The sequence below is a fragment of the Marmota marmota genome, unplaced genomic scaffold, assembly GCF_001458135.2.
Source record: "Marmota marmota marmota unplaced genomic scaffold, marMar, whole genome shotgun sequence".
Taxonomy (NCBI): Eukaryota; Metazoa; Chordata; class Mammalia; order Rodentia; family Sciuridae; genus Marmota; species Marmota marmota.
In genome coordinates this window covers 6,886,091-6,909,323 of record NW_026000171.1, presented here as the reverse complement: position 1 = coordinate 6,909,323, position 23,233 = coordinate 6,886,091, and the positions used below count along the sequence as shown (strand labels likewise).

Below are 23,233 nucleotides of genomic sequence, written 5' to 3'. Positions count from 1 at the left end.
TCCTAGAGCAGGTGATAATACGATAATGCTCCGCATGTGTGTGTATGACTCATGCAAATTGCTTTGCTCTGCCATTTGCCCATCTGTGTGGTAGTAAGAATGCTTTGAGGTGCTGGGATGAAAGATGAGGTGGACAGGCCCTGACTTGAGGAGCTCTGGTTTTGAGAGCTAGCTGTGTGACCTCAGGCTAATGCTGGCCTTTTGGAACAGTGTCCTCAGGGGCTAATGTTGGCACTACCGTTCCACCTGAAATTGTGGGTATCAAATGAAATATCTGAGTGAACTGGGAAACTGCACTCATTTCAACAAAGTACCATGGGAAGTACTTTTGGGTCTGTTTTGCCACCTTTCTGCCCTCCAGAGTAAATCATGCAGCATTGCAAATCAGAATTTGAGAAAGCTGAATGGTCAGGGGTGGCTTATAGGTGCCCATATCAAAATAGGCTAGTGAGAGACCTGGGAGGCCTGAGAAGGGATGATGGAACTTCTCACTCTGGAGCTTTTGCAGAGATCTCCACACTGTTGGGCTCTCTGGCCCCAAGATCGTTTCTGTGCAGACCTATTTACTGAGCTTTCTGTCTCACATGTAACTTCCACCGGATGGTTTCTGTGGTCTCAGGAGATCTATGAATCCTGTGTTCTTAACTTGCTGTCATTTCAGAGCTGCAGGGGCTTGTCAGCATTTCAGCATGGCAGATCCATTTAATCCTCATGGAGTTTCTCCGTGGCTGTTTCCCTGGGGACGCGTTTTCTGTCAGCCACCCCATATTAAACATACACACACAACCTCAGGTTCAGGATTTAGGAGGGTACACGAGGTGAAGCGAATTAACCGAATTCCTGTGGAGAGCTGTTTTCCCTCCAACATACACCGCGCTTTCTTCAGAAGAGAAATAAAAGCCCTTTTTAGGACAGATAACTGGGCAATGTGGCTCACACCCATGCCATAAGCTAAGTGTAGAAGATTGAGCTTTTACTGTGTTTGGTTGTTAGAGCAGAAATGAAATCGGGCGTCCTGAAATGCAGCTGGGGCCACTCCACAACGCACTGCCTGTAAGTGCTTCTGCCATCGAGGTGCGCGTGTGGTTGTAGATGTGATGGAAGCTTTGTGTTTCCACCGACCAAAGTGAATTCCCCTTCACCTTCACGGAGACCCTGAACGGTAACCGCAGGGACTCGGGTATCAGACCCTGGCGCTGCGCCTTTGGCTGGCCACTCTTTGCCCTTCCCTGTAGCTGGATTTAGTGCACATGGATTAACCCTTCGGCTGTCCCGTGGACTCAGTTCCACAGTGAAGGTGTCCTGCTTGGGCGGTTGGGCATCAGAGCCTTCGGTGTGTCATGGCTTGGATCTTAACGTTCCCCAGAAGCTCGAGAGTTCAAGACTGGGTTCCCCAGCCTCTGGAGACTGGGAGGTGGGGGGAAGTTTAGGAGGTAGAACCTAGTTGGAGGAAGTGGGGTCATTGGGAGCGTGCCCTTGGAGGGCATCTTAGGACCCTGGCCCCTTCCTCTCCCGCTTTTCATTTAGTGGCTGCTGAGTTGTGAGAACTCTGCTCCTGCCTGCCCTCCCCATCGTGATGTTCCGCCTCTCCTCAGGCCCAAAGCAACAGGGTCAAGCAACCGTGGACCTCTAAAAACATGAGCTAAACTAAACCCTTTCTCCTTTAAGTTGATTTATCTCAAGTATTTTGTCACAATAGAGATCCGACTAACACAAGTGTGGTTCAAGTTGTCTCCAGAGCTGACTGTGGAACAGCAATCTGAGAAGCCTGGACAGCCAGGGAGGGGCTTATACATCAAGGACTTCCCCAGATGTGCTGGCTGTTGGAGGAGGGGCCACCATTTAGGTGACACTTGGGCACCTCTGTTCAGGCTGCTATGACCAATCATCCTTTCTTCTTCCCATTTCCTTTGGTAATTTCCCTTACCGTGCTCTTCAACGTGGCAAGCAGAGTTAGCTACTAAAAATGCTGAAGATACTCTAATGAGAGGGATACTTTGGGTAGAGATTATGAGATTCAAGAATTATTTACTCATGGTTTTGCAGCAAGATGCTCTAACATGAGGGAGGCATTGTCTCTGCCTTTAAGGAGCTTAAAGCTCCTTGTACAGGAGAAATTTAAAATTACACAAAGTACTCTCATACAGGGCAGAACCATTCATTGTCTGAGACGTTGGGGAAGTCACTGAACTTCTCTTGAGCATCAACTTTTTCATCTCTAAAAGGGGTTCTGAGAATTCACATTGCAGATTACTTAACTGTAGAACAGAAAAAAATATTGTTTAATATATATACATCACCTTTTCAAATAGCTACTAAGTCATTGGGACATAAATACTTTTTTTTTTCCTGTTACATTGCTGTGGATCAAACTCAGAGCCTCATGCATGCTAGCCAGGTGTCTAGCCCCTCATAAGTACTTACTAAGTTGACTGGACTGAATTATTTAATAAATAGAAATAATAGGTGTTTCTGTTGTTCTGGAGACTCTTGTAAAAATTACTGAGACACTAAAGGTGAATGGAACCAAGAATTCATTGACTCTTAGATGACTTTGGTGTTGTGTTATGCTTTTATTTATTTGTTTTTGAGACAGGGTCTCACTGTGTTGCCTAAGCTGGTCTCAGACTTGTGGGCCAATCCTCCTGCCTCAGCCTCCCAAGTAGCTGGGACTACAGACTGTTAAATAAAAATAGTGCCAATTACCTATAAGACAATGCCTTTAACATAGTCCTTTGAAATGTATGAATTATGCCAGTCACTTGCTTTAGGATTTCTTTCATCTGTTCTAAGGGTTGCTCCATTTTCTTGCCTCTAGGTATATTGTTTAGCTTGTGATAAGCATCTCTTTATAAGAAAGAACCCAGCTTCATCTACCTGTGCAGATTATCCTTAGTCCCATGAAGCTTTTGATTGTTTCCTTGAAAGAAAATATGGAATCTTGATCATTCTTCCAATGACAAACATTTGATTCACTAATATAAATTTTATATTATGTTGGCTATTTCTGTGCTTTTCCATGTGTCATTGAAACTTCACATTTTTCAATGCCAAATCATGATGTCATCTTTTGATGACATGGCAATTAAACACAGCATGTGTAGTACCAACCAGCCACATTATTTAATTGGTGTGACAATATGAACAACTATGACCCCAGGTTCTCTCATTCAGAGAAGTAACAATTCTATCATAACTGCTGTTTGACTGATGGCATTGAAGTTTGAATTCTGCTTTCAGAGTTGTTAAACTGTAATAAAATTGTGTGGGGGTGTCGTCTCTGGTTGGCTGTTGGTGGCCTCCTGGGATTGCATACTTTTTTAAGGAGAATTGTGAATGGGTTTCTGTAGGAATGACTCCACCATTATTAACTGGGTCCTGGGTCAGGTAAGAGGCAGTAGGGACAGATGTTTGAGGATTTTCCCTCCTGGAATTCGAGTAAAGGGAACATTTAGGAGAGGTCAGGGTGGTGCAGTGAGATGACAGAGTGGCACAGATGGAAAGATGATCACAGAGGCAGATGTTGTAAGACTTGTCATCTAAGAAGGCATGGGTGGTAGCAGTGGCTTCAAGTCTAGCTGATTTGACACAGTTGCAGCACTTGTGAGAAGAACAAAGTTAGGGGCTGGTTTGAAGGAAACTGGATGGAGTCATTTTTGGATACATTTGAGTCTGATGTGGCCAGTCTGTCCATGAAGTTGTGAGTGTGCCCTGAACTCCTTTGAAGAAGTTGGGCAATGAAGGATGGAAATGGGGCAGTAACTTGAGGGGTATCAGAATCAAAGGAAAACTCAGAGGTAGGCAGGAAAGGATACAGACATATGAGGGAGGAGCATGATTGGTGGAGCGAGGTCCCAGAAGTCTAGGGAGGGAAAGGCATTGAGAACAGGTGACGGGGTTAACCTGTAACCATTCATTCTAAGTGGGTGACTAACAGCCAGGCAGACTCAGCTATTCATGCAGCCTGAGATATTTACTAGCCCTTCTTCTTTCTTCCTTGCCACCCTGAGGCTCTCTAATGCCTCCTCTTCTCTGGCCCTGAGGTTGTGCTATACTTTCTTTCTTTATTTTATTTTTGATTAACTGCACTTGTCAATGGGGTTCAGTGTGATATTTCTGCACATGCATATAGTGTGCACTGATCACATCCAGCCTTCTTTAGCCCCTTCCCTCTCCAACACCTTTCCCAGCTTCTAGCAATCACTAGTCTCTGCCCAGGTCCCCTCATTTTGGGGCTTCCACCTATAAGAGGACATGCCATATTTGTCTTTCCGTGCCTGGCTTGTTTCACTTCACAGTGTCTTCCACTTCCACCCACTTTGCTGCAGATGACAGGATTTCATTCTTCTCTATGGCTGAATAAGACTCCATTGTATATAAATACCATGTGCCCTGCTTTCTTGCTAGACCCTCCTCACCTTTATGTGGTCTCCTGACAAGGTGCCTTTTCATGGCTTCTGAGGTCCCATGGAAGAAGTGGGTTTTTTTTTTGTTGTTGTTTGTTGGTTGATTGGTTGGTTGGTACCAGGGATTGAACCTGGGGTGCTTAACTCCTGATCCACATTCCCAGCCATTTTATATTTTATTTAGAGACTGAGTCTTGCTAAGTTGCTTAGAACTTGCTAAGTTGCTGAGGCTGGCTTTGAACTTGTGATGCTCTTGCCTCAGCCTCCCAAGCCACTGGGATCACAGGTGAGCCCCAGGATTCTTGCACCATAGGTCGAGGCTGTTTTCCTTATAGCCTCCTGATCCTTTATCTCAGCCTTCCTTGGTACCCAGAGGATTTCTCTGAAACTGTCTCATGCTTTCCACATTTGTTAGGTCCTTTTTCTTCTTATCCAGGTTTTCCTAGCATTATCTGTCAGCCAATTTGGTTTCCTCCCCGGACTTTTCTTTTTACTGCTCTCTGTATTATTTCCTCTACTCACTCTGATCCTCTGGGCCTCTATTTGACCCTTTATCAATGTCATCACACCCTTTCCCCTATCACTGGTTTCATTATCTTAGAATAAATGTTAGTATATCCAAAACCCATTTACATTTTGATTATTAGTTCCAGCTTGATGACTCCATCCATAAAGCAATGGATTTTAGTGACTGAAAGGTAGACTGGAGATCATCTAATGCAGCACATTCCAACATGTGTTCCTCCCTTGGGGCTGATAGGTATTCAGTGGAAAAAAAAATGGTGTGTGATCAAAAAGTTCGAGAAAAGCTCGTTTCAACAAAATTAAACATCCTCTTTTTTCTTTTAAACCACAAAACTTTAATGTGTTCATATGCAATGTGAATTCCTCAGGAGGGAGAGTTCTTCCCTCACTTCCTTGGCTTTGGGACTCTCTCTTGTCAGAGCAAGTCGCTTATCTTTAGTAAGATGAGCCAACTCTGGGTGTGAGTTGGTTATTAATTCATCTTAAACAGATCCCAGTGAATATTCGAGGCTTTACCGGGAACCTAGGTGAGGACGCCACTCACCATGATGTTTAGGAATTTTTAGCAATGCACGTAGTGATGGCTTGAACTCTTCTGTGAACTGACGCCTAAGGGGAAAGTGTCCTGAACTTTCCCAGCTGCAAAATAAGAACTGGGTGAGATCATCACCAACTTAAGCCCCTTCTAGAAGGGAACCTCAGGCTGCACCAGGGGAGGCTGGACTCTTGCTCCTAAAGTGAGGTGTTCTAAACCCTTCCTGATTGGCTTCCATTCCCAATGATGTCTCTCCCAGATGGACCCATGCAGGTACCAGAGCCCTGCAGAGAGCCACTTGCTTTTTCCTCATCATGCTGTGGGCCTCACACATATGCTGCTGGCTGTTTGCAGTGCCCCTTTTCTGCCCCTGCCAGCCTGTGGTGCTACCTCATCTACCCCAAATTCCATCTCTTCATGCCTCCTGCCCTCACCTGGCAGCTTTACTTTCTCCTCCAAGCTCCTGAAGACCCTTGGACACAAAAATTCTCGTAGAAAACCTTGCACATTCTTTTCACTATTTGGTTTTAGGCCATCCCCTCTTCCGTCTGGGGACTTTCAGGCAGAAACCCCCTTCCACCTACCACTGTCCTCGTGGCCAGTGTGGGTAAATTTGGTGAAATGCACGCACCCCCCTGGGGAGGCTGACTGGTCAGGGGCAGCCGCAGGAACACCACCAGGCTGGGAACCAAGGAAGCCTTTCGGGACAGGCGGCGTTTGAGGAAGGGCTTGAAGGAAACCATCCGACTGACAAGCAAGAGAAGGAAAACTCTTCCAGGTGTGGGGGAGAGGGTCTGGGAGGAGCATAGAGGAGTGACAGGGAAGAAAAGACACAAAAAGGCAGATGACTTATTACGGGGGTGGGGGTGGGGGGAGAGCAGGAAGTGAGGTAGGGCAGCCCGGCAAAAGAGAGGGGTGATCTGGCAGGACCGGGGCTGAAAGGAAGGCTTTGAAGGAGCGGAGGGCAGGCGGGCCTCGCGGGCTCCGAGGCGCACTGCCCATCTGGTCTCCAGCTGCCCGGTGGAGCTTTGGCCACGCCCTCACCCAGATGTCTGCGCAGTGCCCGGCCAGGCGCTGGCCAGCTCACTGAGACCATCGCAGAGGAGGCTGTCCTTTCAACCTGGGCGCTGGCTGTGGGGGGCGATGACTCGGATCGTCTGGACGGTTCTGGAGTACAGGGAGGCTCCGGGGTGGAGCAGAATTGAATGTCTGACTTCCCTCCTGACAGACTGAGGTGCAGGGAAAATCACTCGGCCCTTCTAGATCACACTTGGCCATCTGCAACCCAGAAGGAGTGGGAAATTCCCAGACAAGGGATCCAGTGCTGAAAAACTAATTTAGGACATTTTCGAACTAAAAATGCTATGCTCACGTGGCTCTCCTAGGTAGTGAAATTTTAATTGCCAATTCTTCTCTGCTTATTCATATTTTCTAAAATTTCTGCGAATGGACATGTAACAAAGTAAAACCCAAATGTTATTTTTATTTATTCATTATATTTTATTATTATTTTTAAACTTTATTTTATCTCTGTGTGGTGCTGAGGATTGAACCCAGTGTCTCATGCATGCTAGGCGAATGCTTTACCACTGAGTCACAACCCCAGCCCCCAAATGTTGGTGTTTTTTTTTTTTTTTTTTTTTTAACATTTATTTATTTGTTGTAGGTGGACACAATACCTTTATTTTATTTTTATGTGGTGCTGAGGATTGAACCCAGTGCCACACGCATGCGAGGCAAGTGCTCTACCACTGAACCACAAACCCAGCACCGGCAAATGTTATTTTTAAAGATGCAAGTACTGGGACTGGGGTTGTAACTCAGTGGTAGATCACTTGCCTTGCACGGGTGAGGCACTGGGTTCCAAACTCAGCACCACATAAAAATAAATACATAAAGATATTGTGTCCATCTACAACTAAAAAGTATTTTTTAAAAAGATGCAAATACTAATTAATTATAATGAAAACTTAAAAATATGTAGTATAGATAGAACAGCAGCTTGCACCTGGTCTCTTTCTTTGAATTTGACATTGACTTATTTGGCAAAGAGCCAGTCACTTAACTTCTCCATACTTTATTCTGTGTATTTAAAGGAAATTTAGAGTGCCAATTATAAAGACAAAATTTAATTTAATACCAATGATAGCATAACATTTGCATTAAATCATAGTGCTGAGGTGTAGCTCAGTGGTAGAGCACTTGCCTAGCATGTGTGAGGCTCTGGGCTCCATCCCAAGCACTGAAAAAAAAATTTTTTTAACCATTTTTAAGTGTACAGGTCTGTGGCATTAGGTGCATTCATAATATGCAGCTGTCACCACCATCCATCTCCAGAACCTTTTCATCTTTCCCAGCTGAAATTCTGTTCAGGACTAATACTATTGTTTAATTAATATTTTTAACATTTTAATTTTTTTAGTTATAGGTGGACAAAATATCTTTATTTTATTTTTATGTGGTGCTGAGGATCGAGTCCAGTGCCTCACATAAGCTGGGTGAATGCTCTACCTCTAAGCCACAACCCCAGCCCAACTGTTTAATTAATATTATACAGTAACTACCCATTTATTCCTCCAGCGCCCCTTGGAAACAACCATTTTACTTTTCTGTTTCTGCAAATTTGACTATTGCAGGTACCTTCTATAAGTGGAATCATACAACATTTGCCTTTTTGTGTCTGGCTTATTTCATGTAACATAATGCTCTCAAGTTTCATCTACATTGTAGCATATGTTACAATTTCCTTCTTTTTAAGGCTGAATAATATTCCATTGTATGTATAGAGGATGTTTTGTTTATCCACTTCTCCCTTAATGGAGTATTATTTTTAAATGTTTATTTTTAGTTGACAAGTAACTATATGTCTTTATGGGGTCCACTGTGATGTTTTGATATGTCTACTTTGTAGAATGATTCTACCAAGCTAATTAAATATCCCTCAGCAAACATACTTTATAGTGAGGACCTTTAAAATGTATTATTTTACCAGTTCTGAAGTATACACTATATAATTATTAACTATGGCCACCCTGCTGTGCAATAGATTTTGAAAATTTCTCCTCTAACTTTGTACCCTTTGACCAGTATCTCTCCCTCCTTTATTCTACTCTCGCCTCTTGGTAACCAGAATTCTACTCTCTACTTCTATATATTTGACTTTTTATATTCCACATGTAAAGGAGATCATGCTTGTTTATCTCTTGTGTCTGGCTTATTTTATTTAACAAATTTTATTTAGCTTCATTCATATTGTCACAAAACAACATGACTGTCTTCTTTTTTCAGGCTGAATCGTATTCTGTTGTGTATATCTGCCATGTTTTCTTTACCCATTCACCTGTTGGTGGACACTTAGCTCAGTTCTGTATCTTGGTTTTAGTGAATAGTGCTGCAGTGTACCTAGGAGAGCAGGTATCTCTTCTAAATACTGATTTAGATATATAACCAGGAGTGGGATTTCTAGGTCATATGATAATTCTATTTTTATTTATTTATTTATTTAATTTATAAATAACAGAAATTTATTTCCCACAGTTCTGGAGACTGGGGAGTCCAGGCTCTAAGAGCCAGCAGATTTGCTGTCTGGTGAGGACGAGTCCTGTTTCTAAGGTGGCCCCTTCTTGGTGCGTCCTCACATGGCAGAGGGTGGAGAGGGAGAAAAGGGCTAGAGTGCTGCCTTGAGCCTCTTCTATAAGGGCCCTAATCCCATCTGTGACCCTTATGACTTAATCACTTTCCCCAAAGCTCCACCTCTTTAAGACTATTGCTTGGGGGTTCAGTTACAACACAAGTTTGGAGCAAACTTTCATACATTCACACAGCATTCCGCCCTTTGTCCCCCTAAAAGTCATGTTCTTCTTTCATGCCAGATGCATTCATTCCATTCCAGTGGCCCCAAAGTCTCCAGCACCCACTCAAAAGCTGAAGAACTGAACCTGCATCTAAAGCTCATCGAAGTCAGGCATGGCTGGGATTCAGAGCCGTTTTATCCCAGGGCAAGTTGCTCTCCAGCCAAGAACCTGTGAAATAAAACAAGTTTTTTGCTTCCAAAGTACAGTGGCGGGATATCCCCATTCTAAAAGGGAAAAATAAGAAGAAAGAAAGGGGCAATAGGTCCCAAATCCAAAACCCAACAGGGACAAGAGCAGAGATCTTAAAGCTTTAGAACAATCCTCCACTCAGTGTTCCCCCTCTGGGCACAGTGCGGGGGGGGGGGGCAGTTTTTTGAGAAAAATGCTATGTTGTTGGTTTTTGTTTTTGTTTTTCAAAACTTCTACATGCATACACACACACACACACACACACGCACACACACTACATTGCAGTGCTGGGGATCACACTCAGGCCCTCGTGTGTGCTAAGCAAGAGTCCCATCATGCAGCTGCTCTTCCCACTAGTCCCTTAATATATTTTGAACTATTCAGTAATGTGTCTGTCTTCCCATTAGATTGTCAGCTCCTTGATGATTTTATCCATCTCTGCTTTTATCTCAGTGCCAGGTGGCTCACAATGTGTTGCATGAATGGCTGGTGTTTTGATTTGAATATTTCCCCAGAATCAAAACCCAGCTCTCAACATCTGGTTTTCCTACATAAAACTGATCTACCAATCTTTACTTTTCTGAGCCTTCTGATTAGGGACATAATATTTGGTACTAGATTATCTGTCTGATCCACCACTCTTATAGCTTTTCAAGTTAGGGTTGCTATTGAAATACTCAGGATTAACACAAACACTGCCCCCACCGCCCCCACCACCCCATCCCACAAGAACCTCTTCTTGGATTTCAGAAATTCAAAAGTTGCTCTACTTGAAAGCACACAAGACTTGTCATGGATTTATGTTTTGTTTTAAAACAAATTGTTATGTGAAAAGTGTCTCTGTCTATTTCTCATGTGGCTAAGTCCTCCTTGACCTCTCCTTCCCGTCTTATTGAATGCCATTGTGCTCTTTCCTCACCTCCTCTTTCTCTGTCCTTTTCTGAGACCCTAAATGACAGTGAATCTATGTGTTAGCTCTCTGTTGCTGTGACAAAATACTTGAGATAGACAACTTAAAAGCAGCAAAGGTTTATTTTGGTTCATGGTTTTAGAGGTCTCAGTCCATAGTTAGTTGGTCCTGGTCATTTGGGGGCCTGTGGCATCATGGTACATCATATGGAAGCATGTGGCAGAAGAGGCCTGTGCACCTTAACGTGGCCCAGAAACAAAGAATGAAGCTGGAAGGGGTGAGGCCCCAATATTCCCTTCAAGGGCATTCCCCAGTGACCTGACTTCCTTCCACAGGCCTCCTAAAGACTCCTAAGGGCTCCACACCTCCCACTAGTGGCACAGGCTGGCAAATATGCCTTTGACACATGGGCCTAACTAGAGCAGCATGCCTTTAGCATTTCTTTCTTTTCCCATATGATTTTTCTAACTCTACCTAATCCGTTATCTCTATAGGGATGATTCTCAAAACTTAATCTCTGGCCAGGGCGTCACTTCCAAGTTTCGCTCTGTGTTCCGGCTGCCTCTAGATGTCTCTATCTGATGCTCCTCATGCCTGAAACTGGTTCTAAAATTCTCCCATATTCCCCCATCTTCCCTAATTCATCCATTCTCCCTTAGAATTCATCCTTGCTTTTCCACCAGCATCCCATTCCTTTCTAAGGAACTATTTACTGAGCTCCTGTTACGTGCTAGACCCCATGCTAGGTGCTTAATCAGCTAGCCAGTCCAGTAATTCAGAAACTGGGGATCAAACCTCTCATTCATGTTCTCTCTTCCCCTTACCATCTGTTTTAGTCAGCTCTTTCATCACCGTAACCAAAAGACCTGACAAGAACAACTAAAGAGGAGGAAAAGTTTGTTTTGGCTCATGGTTTCAGAGGTCTTAGTCCACCTTCAACTGACTCCATTGCTCTGGGCCCCAGGTGAGAAAGGACATCATGGCAGAAAGGTGTGGCAGAGGAAAGCAGCTCAGGACATGGCAATCAGGAATCAGAGAGAGAGAGAAAGAGGGGACAAAATATAAACCCCAAATCAGGTGGGACGTGTGTTCCCTTTCCTTTTACAACAGAGCAGACAAGGTCCAGCATTGCCTATTATCATGCAGGATAAGGTGGGGAGCCCTGGGACAGCCCTGGAGGGGAATCCTCCAAGCTTCCTCCTTCACAGGGTGTTCTCTGTGACTCTTCACATGGCCCTCCCTATGGGTCCTTTTTGTAAGGACACCTGACTCATATTGAGTCAGGAACCACCCAATGACCTCACTTTAACTTATCTCTGTAAAGACCCTGACTCCAAATTAGGTCACATTCTGGAGTACTGGACGTCAGGATGGGGGCCTATCATTTTGGGGCAACAACTCAACCTATGACACCTGTTATCTTTGCTCTGCTTTCAGCTGTCTGGTCTTGTCCAGCCCTACTGGTCCTCTGGGCTGCTTCGACACTTGCATTACTATCCACCCCCCTTCTTCATCATCATCATCTTCTTCTCCTCCTTCTCTTCTTCCTCCTCCTCCTCCCATTTCTTTTTTTTTCTTTGAATTCAAGAACTTCATTGAAAGAAAACTGCAATGAAACCCTTCAAAAGCTTAAAACAAAGGGGAAATTTAGACGCCTCTCCTCAGGCACAGGACCAACACTTGCACTTCTTTTTTTTCTTTTTAATTTTTTTTGTTTAGTTGTTTATAGACATTTATTTTATTTATTTGTATGTGGTGCTGAGAATCGAACACAGTGCCTCACACCTGCCAGGTAAGTGTGCTTCTGCCGAGTCCCAGCCCACTTGCACTTCTTTGAACACTCAGCTTCTATGCTGCCCCACTTGGTCAAGCTGCTAGACCAGGATTGTGTCTTCATCCTTCTATCCTCAGGGCTTAGCTAGTACTTGCTTTAGCCAAACATTCCATGTTTAAATGAATGAATGAATGAATGAATGAATGAATGAAAGAACTAATGAAGTTGGTCTCCATCTATCTTGCCAACCTTGCGTTCCATCTTTCCTATTCAAGCAACCAAATGTTTGGCTTTTGTTCTCCATACAGTTTCCTTTCTCTGTCCCCTTAGATTCCAGTCCTCATCCAAGACCCAGCTCAAATTCCACTTCCATCTGCCACCTCCCAATGTTTGCCTTCTCATAACTACTGGGGTCTTTTCTATGGCACCTTTAACTTCTGCTTTGTGTTACAATAATTTGCCACAGAACTTTTTCATTAAAAGGCATCTTATAGATGAAACTCATGAGACCAAGATATCTGCATTTGATCACTCTGGGACATTTAAAACATCTGCCAGGTGCATGTGAGACACTGGGTTCAATCCTCAGCATCACATAAAAATAAATAAATAAAATAAAGGTGTTGTGTCCTTCTACAACTAAAAAAAAAAAAAAATCATTACAAGCCCAGCACAGTGATGCACAGCTATAATCCAGCAACTCCAAAGGCTAAGACAAGGGGATCACAAGTTCAAAGCCAGCCTCAGCAATTTAGTGAGACCCTATCTCAAAATAAAAAATAAAAAAGGGTAGGGATATAGCTCAGTGGTAAAAAAGCACTCCTGAGTTTAATCCCCAGTACCTCCCAAAAATGTCATTACAGATCCCTGAGCCCTATACTTAGAGATTCTGATCAGCAGGTCTGGGCTGGTCCCTGAAATCTATTTTTAAGAGTTCCCCCAGGTCATTCTGTTACACAGCCAAACCTGGGAACCATGAATCCTGTCCAGCCTCCTTATTGTACTGAGGTCCAGAATGGTTTAGTGATTTTTCCCAAGATTATATGATTAGTGGCTGAGCCATCCAGTTATGTGGGTCTCTTAACCTTTCAATTAAGCCATTGATTTAAGCAGTTGAGGAGCAGTGTCTGTACCTTGCTTATCTCTGTGACCTATATAGAACCACCAGTGTACCTTGGTCAAGACGAGCAGTCCACAATGAGCCGCTACGTGGCGACTCAGCTGGTGGCTGTACTGAAAGCTCCAAATGAGCAGGTGTTGAGCCTGTTTCTAGCACTAAGCACAATTTCTGGCATATGGTAAGGAGCGTCATTAATGTTGGTTGAATAAATGAAGCATCTACCATATACTCGGCACCAAGGTAGATGCTTGTCATACGTCATCTCATATATTCCAACAATGACCCTGTATATTCCTATTTCAAAGATGAGGAAACTGATGTCTGGAGGTTAGATAATTTGCTCAATGTCATGCAGCAAATCTTTGGCATAATTGATTTTTTTTTCTTTTTGCTGTGCTGGGGCTGGAACCCAGGGCCGTGTGTATGCTAGGCAAGTACTATCCACTGAGCCACCCCTGGCCATCATAACTGAGTTTCAAACCCAGCGGTCTTCCAATGGAGCTGTAGAATGTACATGTTCCGTGTTCAGTTCTCTTCAGAACGCTGTAGGCCCCTCCAAAACAATAAATTGTGCAAAGGTGTTTAAAAGTCTCAGATGTTTAGAAGCCTCAGTATGGTTCTCAGTGCTGACAGCCTTGCGGCACCATGAGGTAATAGAAAAGGTTGTTCTGTTGAAATTTTTATTGTGTATATTCTAGAACATGCAGTGCTCTTACCCTCACATGCTTATGTGCGCATGACTCAATACACCAAAAGCTGTATTTTCAATGCTCTTAAAATCCTCTCCTTTTGTAGGACAGAAGTGCCAGACCCAGGGCAAGCAGGGTTCAGAGAGTGTCCCAGAATGAACCATTCTAATACCAGGTTTCAAATCTGAGCTAATGGTTGAGAAACCCTAGAGGGGTTGGATTGGCCTCACACACCTGGTCCCCTGCCCAGATGACTTGCACAGCGAGCGGGTTCCATCGCACCGGAGGCATCGCGTGCCAGGGACCCAGTCTCTAAGAAATGACAGGTCTCTGATTCCAGCTGTCAGGCATGAAAGGAGGCCTAAGTGGCCACAGTGCAGAGACTGAGTTTCAGCCTTGTCTTCTGACATGTTTCTGTTATTTTTTTTTTCTTTCCAATTTGATGTTTTACTTGGATGTTGGCCTTGAATTTATGCTCCATGTCCACGGTTTCCTTGTTCCTTGTGGCCTCCTTTTCACTGCTGTTGCTTCCTCGGTCAATCCTCTTGAAATTGTAACATCACCCCTCCCCCAACTCAGTAGTGGGGGGGGTGAGTCAGAGGACCCCCGCTCCGAGGCACTTTCAGAGACGTGCCACTCCCATGTGATGCCCCATCCTGCCTGCTTCTACCCTGTCCCTGGATGTTTCCAATGTGTACACATACTTCCTTCAAAGGCTTGCTTATCTTTTTTCCTTTTAAACGGCCTTGAACAAAGTTACTTCAATAAGGACTCCCAGAGGCAAAGCTGGGACCACAGAGCCCACTCCCATGGGCCACCCTGAGGCCTGGGTTGAGTCAAGGCATGAAGCCTATGGTGTCTCTGACCCTCTGTAGCAAATTGCATGTCAGATCTGACTGCCTGGAAGACAACTAAATGGGGTATGGAGATAAACTCTGTAGGGGTCCTGGGAGAGCCATATCCTCGAGTTGGATTTTGTAATATGCAGACACTTTAATGGTGAGCCATTTAGAAGTCAACTGTCATCTGAATTATGGACTTACCCACCTAAGACCCATATATACACTATAGACCGAATCTTCTTACAGTAAAATCCCCAATACCAACCAGATTCTTTTGTCGTATAATACTAAACTCTGACTGATTAGATCTCACTATAGTTTGTAGATGGTAAGCCGGGCTTGAGTTGTTTAAAAAAAAAAAAAAAGATTTTTTATTGTAGTGATATGTGTTTAATGGAATCTGACCTATATTACTTCTGCCAAGAGGAATTCAAAATTACCAATTGGAGTTAATGTGGCACAAAGAACTAAAACCTCTCATTCTCAGGAAATGGATGGGGGGACAGTGTTTAATGAAAGCATTGAGTCAGTCATTTCTGTGGCTTAATATTGCCACATGTTGTTCCATGCGCTCAGAATAGATTCTCAGAGACAGGGTGTTATATCAGAAAGAGGGAAGGATTATAAACATCAGGGAAGCTGGGTTTGTCCCCAGCTCTGTAACCCAGGGCAATTTACCTGCCCTCTCTGTGCCCCCATATCCTCACCTATAAAGTGCAGGGGTTGAACTAGGTAAGTGCGTTTGTGGAAGTTCTTACATGGGGGCCAGTGGAGATCTTTTCTCCAACCCAATTTTCAAGTGCATTCATGATTTTGTTTCTTTTAGATCAACACGCAACTTAAGTGGAAAAGAGTTCTGCTTTTAAAAATAAAAATTTTTAAAAAGATGAAAGTCACTGAGTTAGAAAATCACTGTCCCTAGCCCTCTGTGATTCAATATAAATCTGCTCGTTACATTATCTGCACTGCTAGGTGGTATTCCCATGTTCTCAGGGAGGCAAAAGCCCTAGGTCAGCAAGGTTCAGTGTGTAAGTGAGCTGGTGCCCCAGGACCCACAACCCAGAAGGTCATTTTGGAGAGCAGGGAGAGAATTCTTATCAGTGAGTCTTTGGCCTAGATGAAGACACCAGTTTTCAGAACAATCAAGAGATGAAGCTCTCCAATGCTTTGACAGTTATGGCTAGAGCCTAAACTGTCCAAGTTACGACAGGGCAGGTAGAAGGCGTTGGAAGAGAAGGTTAGTCTTCCTCTCTGCACTGTGTAAGCTGAGGAATAAGGGATCCAGTCTCTGTGACTATGAAATGGGATCTGTGAGAATTTTAGTCGAGTTGACAAGGTGATTTTGCAGCAATAAGAATTGTAATCAGGGCTGTGGTTGTGGCTCAGCAGTAGAGCACTCGCCTAGCACATGCGAGGCCCTGGGTTCGATCCTCAGCACCACATAAAAAATAAATAAATAAAGGTATTGTGTCCATCTACAACTAAAAAAATAAATAAATATTTTTTAAAAAGAGAGAGAATTGTAATCACTGGGCATAGTGGCTCACGCTTATAATCCCAATGGCTCCAGAGTCTGAGGCAGGAAGATACAAGTTCAAAAAGTTCAAAGTCAGCCTCAGCAACAGCAAGGTGCTAAGCAACTCAGTGAGACCCTGAATCTAAATAAAATCCAAAATAGGGCTGGGGATATGGCTCAGTGGCTGAGTGCCCCTGAGTTCAATCCCCAGTACCACCCCCCTCCCAAAAGATAATAGGATGGTAATCATGGGACAACACTGGCTTATTATCAGTTTGGCCTTAGCTTGACCTTTGCTCTTCCGGTCCTGGGGATTCCTCCCTGATACCTGCTTAAGGGGTCTCATCCCTGCATCCAGGCTGACTGGTTCACCTCCAGGATTTCTCTCCCGTTCTGAAGAGGCTCAGTACGGCTGCACGGCTAGTTTCCGGTGCCTTCTGTTCCACTTCCTTCCATGTCTTACCCCCAGGCCTCTTTAAATCTTTTTTCTTTAATTAAGTATCCCCTGACTCTTAGAAATGAAGCAATCCAACTTAGTTTATAAAACCAGGAAATTATTTGTCTGGACCAGAGAGTGACAAAACAAGAAACAACCGCAACAGACCCACATGGAATATGTAAGAGGAAGACCTCCACGTTCTGCCCTGCCTCCATGACAGTGGAGAGAAGCCCCTGGGGAGGGCGCTGCGTTTGCGGAATGTGGGGTGGATTTCTTTTACATCTGGGCACTCAGTAAACATTATTAATGAGTGATAATGATTTGTCAAATGATTGAAATTGTTTCAGGGCAGGAACCGGGAATGAAATACAGTGACATTCCTGTGTCTAGTGGGAAAATTGCGAGGCAGGTCATCCAGATGTATTTTCTTTGGGGAGTTGTGAATTCCTTGTGTGTCCAGCTAGTGCTGGGTAATCATAATTTGTTTTCTCAGAAATATGTGTCATCATTTTATGTATGTCTATACATACCCGCATACAGATATGTGCATGCATGAGTGTGTGTGTATATGTACACATTTTATAATATATAATAAATATACATATTAACATCATATATTAATATAGATGAATATACAACACGTATACCTAAAATCAAAGTTGTGAACTTCTGGTTTCTCAGTCAGTATGTAAAGGACTTGAAAGTTGCCACTCTGTCCTCACAACAAGTACTAACCTGAATAAAGTAAAAACTCTTTATAAAGTAGCAACTCTTCTTAATCCCATAGGAGAAATAGGGCCACAGGGCAAACCACCATCCCCCGTTGGAGAACATCACAGTTTACCATGATAGAAACCCTGAGCAGCAAATCCGAGGGCACCCGTGCTGGGGTAAGGAAACTGACTGTAACTGATGAACTGCTGGAGAGTCAGGGGGTGAAAAGTATGAGAGTTAAAAACTCCAAGGGAAACCAGCTTTGTGAGTTTTACCTATGGAGCTCCCCCAAGTCTCACAGTGAATAATGGAGAAAAATCCCTTTATGCTTCTGGTAGGGGAGGGGGAAAGAATCCATTTTGAAATACATCAGAGCATTCTGTTCTTAACAGGGTCTGACCTCAGAAGAAGCCATTTCATGGGAACTTAACTGAAATGGGGGAAGGGATATCCAGCCTCCTCTGACCATCCTGCCCCACGTAGAATCACCAAACTTTGAGAACCCAATCCCAGGACAGTGGCGTGCTCCCCCCATGCACACACCACCGTGTATTAGTGGTCTATTTTAGCAGCTCTTGTACCCAATTTCTTTTTTTTTTTTTTCAGAGTAGAAATTAGAAGTTTATTAAAGGACAGCAGAAAAGACTTCTCCCGGAGGAAGAAGGGGACCCAAGAGGTGGAATCCCTCTTGTACCCAATTTCTGTGGTTCAATTGTGTCCCCCAAAAATTCATGTGTTGAAATCCTAATGTGGCAATGTTAGGGGTGGGGCTTAATGGGAGGTGTTTGGGTCTTGAGGATAGAGCCTCATGAATAGATGATGCCTTTTCTGTGAGTTCTCACTTCAGCAAGACTGAATCAGTGACCACGAGAGCAGGTTGATAATGTTGTTATTGTTTGTTGTTGGGTACTGGGGATTGAACCCAGAGGGACTTTACCACTGAGCCATATCCGCAGCATTTTAAAAATTTTGAGACAGGGTCTCCCTAAGGGCCTCACTAAGTTATTGAGACTGGTCTTGACCTTGTAATCCCTCTGCCTCACTCTCCTGACTCACTGGGATTACAGGAGTGTATCACTGTGCCTGGCTGAGGGCAGATTGATAGGAAGCAAGTCCACCCTTCATGCTCTGTCTCTTCCACACATGCCTGCTTCTTTTTCTGATTTCCACCATGAGTTGAAGCAGCTTGAGACCCTCAGCAGGTGCAACTGCCTAAACTTAGACCTCCAGCCCCCAAAACCAAAAACCAAAGTAAAACTCTTCCCTTTATAAATTATCCAGTCTCAGGCATTCTGTTATAGGAATTCATCATGTCTGAGTCTCAATAAAAATTTTGAAACATATACTAACAGGCAAATAGCACAGTTTAAAGAGATAGAGTGAACATCACAACCAGACTCAGATACAACAGGGATGTTAGTTTATCAGTCCAGGAATTCAAAACAACTCTGATTCAAATGCTAACGGATAAAGTAGACAGCATCAAAGAGAAGACAGGCAATGTAAGCCAAGGGATGTAAATTCAAAGAAAGAACCAAAAAGAAATGTTAGAGATTAAAAACAAAACAAAACAAAACAAAAACAACACTATCACTAAAATGAAGAATGCCTTTGATGGAGTGATTAGTAGACTGGACACAGCTGAGGAAAGAATCTCTGAGCTTAAGAATGTTCCAACAGAAACTGAAAAGAAAAAAGATGGGGGGAGGAAAAAACAGAACAGAATATCCAAGAACTGTGCGACAACTACAAAGGTGTAATAACGTGTGTTATGGGAACATCAGGAGGAGAAGAAAGGGAGAACGAAATACAAGAAACACATGAAACAGTAATGATTGAGAATTTCTCTGAGTAGTCAGACCCCAAACCACAGATGCAGGAGGTTCAGAGAATTCCAAGCAGGATAAATGCCAGAAAACCTACACTTAAGTAGATCGTGTTCAAACCACAGAAAGCCAAAAATGAAGAAAAATTCCTGAAAGAAACCAGAGTTTAAAAAAGGTCCTTACAGACAGAAGAAGAATTACACCTGACTTATCCTCAGAAACCATGCAAGCAAGAGGAGAGTGGAGTGAAATATTTAAAGGATTGAGAGAGAGGAAAAAAAAATCTTGAATCTAGAATTCAACACCTGTGAAATATCCTTCAAAAGTTAAGAAGAAATAAAGGTTTTTTTCAGATAAACAAAAATGGAGGGAATTCATTGCCAGTAGACCTACAGGAGGAGAAAAAAAAAAGCTGGGTGCAGTGGTGCCTGCCTGTACTCCTAGCAGCTTGGAGGCTGAGGCAGGAGGATCACAAGTTCAGAGCCAGCCTCAGCAAAAGTGAGGCATTAAGCAACTCAGCGAGACCCTATCTCTAAATAAAATACACACACAAAAAAAAGGGCTGGGGATGTGGCTCAGTAATTGAGCACCCCTGGTTTCATTCCCTGGTTTAAATAAAAAAAAAAAAGTCAGAAACTCAGATCTACATAAAGAAAAGAAGAGCATTAGAGAAAGAATAAGTTAAGGCAAAATAAAAACTTTCATTTTTCTATCTGAAAAGGTAGATAGTTTGTTCAAAATAATAGCAACAATGTATTTGGTTATGTATGCTTACATGTATGTGCTTATGTATAAACTAAAGGAATGACAATACAAGGGAGGTGAGAGAGGAATGAAGATTATTTTGTATGGGGCTGGGGTTGTAGCTCAGTGACAGTGCTTGCCTAGCATGTGTGAGGTACTTGGTTTAATCCTAAGCAGCGCCACATTAAAATAAATAAAAGTATTCTGTCCAACTGCACAACAACAAAAATTTTTTAAAATTATTTCGTTATTACGCACACCTCCCTGTGAGTCAGCATAGTGTTGTTTCAAGGGTTTTGTTTGTTTGTTTTTTGGTACCAGGAATTGAACCCAGGTGTGCATTACTGCTGAGCCACATCCCCAGCTCTATTTACTTTTTATTTTGAAACAGGGTCTTGCTAAATTGTTTAGGGCCTCACCAAATTTCTGAGGCTGGCTTTGAACTTGTGATCCCCCTGTCTCAGCCTCCCAAGTTGCCGGGATACAGACATGTGCCACCACACCTAGCAGCATGCTGTTGTTTGAAAGTGAACTTGGATTATTTGTAAATGTCTATTGCAAACACCAGGGTGACCACTTTAAAAAGTTTTTTAAAAAGCCAGGCACAGTGGCACACGTCTGTAATCCCAGCAGCTTGGGAGGCTAAGACAGGAGAATTGAGAGTTCAAATCCTGCTTCAGCAAAGGCGAGGTGCCAAGCAACTCAGTGAGATCCTGTCTCTAAATAAAATACAAAATAGGGCTGGGGATGTGGCTCAGTGGTCGAGTGCCCCTGAGTTCAGTCCCCAGAACAACAACAACAACAAAAAAACAAGAAGTCGGGGAAAGGTAGAAAATATGGTAGGTATTAACCCAGCTTTATCAGCAATCTCTTTGAATGCCAGTGGTTTAAGTGCACTGGTTAAAAGACAGATTGTCATGGGCTGGGGGTGTGGCTTAATAGTAGAGTGCTTGCTTAGCATGCACAAAGCCCTGGGTTCCATCCCTGAAAAAAAAAAAAATTGTTAGAGTGGGCCAACAAGACCCAATATATCGTCTATAAGAAATCCTCTTCAAGGGCTGGGAATGTGGTAAGTGAGGCAGGAGATGCCAGGCAGCCAGTAAAGAGTGGGCCATTGAGACGGTTACTGGTCACTGCTGGGGGTTAAGTGAGCCAAAACCCACTGGGAACTCAGCCAGGGGAGAGCACCCGTCTCCAGGAGCTGGGACAGCAGTCCTTACACCCTACGCTAACTCCTGCTAGTTACTGGCTGAGGGTACTCCAAGGGGATGTTTAATTCCTACCTTAATTCCTATGAGAGTGGGCAAAGAAGTGCAAGAGCGGGCACTTGAGATGTGCCCTGAGGAGGTGAAGCTGTGTAGTCCAGGTGCGCACCTGCAGTGCCTGTGTGCTGAGTCGGATGCATTTCACGCTTTGTGAATCTCTAGTCTTCCCTGGGTCAATGGCAAGTAGAATGCCTAGTATTTTGTTTGGGTTTACAAGGGGAAAAATGAGGCAAGAGAGAGGCAGGCAGGCTAAGGACCATGCGAGCCACATGGAACAGTCATTTCTGCCTCCATTAGCCTAAGCACTCGCTGAATAGTTCATGAACCTGTGAGATTGTGTCATGGACCCAGGGGTGTCGATTCTCCTTCATCTCTGTGGACTTGTGTCCTTTTGGGTATTCATGGTGGGTGTGGACAAGGTGCAGACACCCTGTGTTACCTTAGAAGTCAGCTCCTTCTACCCTTGTTTGTAGAATCCCTGGGTCACTGCAGGACAGCTGCAAATTAATATATGCCACATTGACAGTAAATCTTTTCCTGTGTGGCATTATTTTACCACGAATTATCAATCATTGCTATGAGTGGTCAACTGGACAGTACTCCACAAACTGTTTTGGAATCTTGTGTACAGCTTAGCTTTTAGATATACTTGTGTATATCTTCAAAAGCTTATTTTTGCTTTTTTTTTTTTTTAATTTTTTATTGTTGGCTGTTCAAAACATTACATAGTTCTTGATATATCATATTTCACACTTTGATTCAAGTGGGTTATGAGCTCCCATTTTTACCCCATATACAGATTGCAGAATCACATCAGTTACACATCCATTGATTTACATATTGCCATACTAGTGTCTGTTGTGTTCTGCTGCCTTTCCTATCCTCTACTATCCCCCCTCCCCTCCCCTCCCCTCTTCTCTCTCTGCCCCCTCTACTGACATTCATTTGTCCCCCTTGTATTATTTTTCCCTTTCCCCTCACTTCCTCTTGTATGTACTTTTGTATAACTCTGAGGGTCTCCTTCCATTTCCATGCAATTTCCCTTCTCTCTCCCTTTCCCTCCCACCTCTCATCTCTGTTTAATGTTGATCTTTTTCTCATGCTCTTCGACCCTACTCTGTTCTTAGTTACTCTCCTTATATCAAAGAAGACATTTGGCATTTGTTTTTTAGGGATTGGCTAGCTTCACTTAGCATAATCTGCTCTAATGCCATCCATTTCCCTGTAAATTCTATGATTTTGTCATTTTTTGAATGCAGAGTAATACTCCATTGTGTATAAATGCCACATTTTTTTTATCCATTCATCTATTGAAGGGCATCTAGGTTGGTTCCACAGTCTTGCTATTGTGAATTGTGCTGCTATGAACATCGATGTAGCAGTGTCCCTGTAGCATGCTCTTATTTTTGCTTTTTTGATCAACAGAACTTAAGCAATACAACTCATCAGTTGCATAAACCTAAACAGTGTTTTTTTTTTTTTTTTGTATTGTTTTGTTGTTTTAAAAAGTGGCTTGGCCAGTCATGGTGGTGCATGCCTATAATCCCAGCTGCTCTGGAGACTGGGGTAGGAGGATCACAACTTTGAGGCCAGCCTGGGCAACTTAGCTAGACCCTGTCTCAAAATAAAAATTTTTAAGAAGTGACGTGGATATATAACTCTGCAAGACAGCATCCCTGGATTGAATCCCAGTACTGCACTAAATAAATAAAAGACACCTGCAGGCTGGTTGTGGAGGTGAGCACCTGTAGTCCCAGCTACTAAGGAGGCTGAGGCAGGAGGTTCACTTTAGCCCAGATGTTCAAGGCTGGCTCAGGGAACATAGTGAATCCTTGGCTAGGGAGGAGGAGGAGGAGGAGGAGGAGGAGGCGGGGGGGTAGGGGGT

General features: G+C 43.5%; 1 protein-coding gene across 1 annotated transcript in view; it reads left to right on the top strand.

Annotated features, from left to right (window-relative positions):
- The window catches only part of Wnt5b (Wnt family member 5B), a 114,045-nt gene that overhangs the window by 20,603 nt on the left and 70,209 nt on the right, over nt 1–23,233 (top strand). The window lies entirely within an intron of this gene.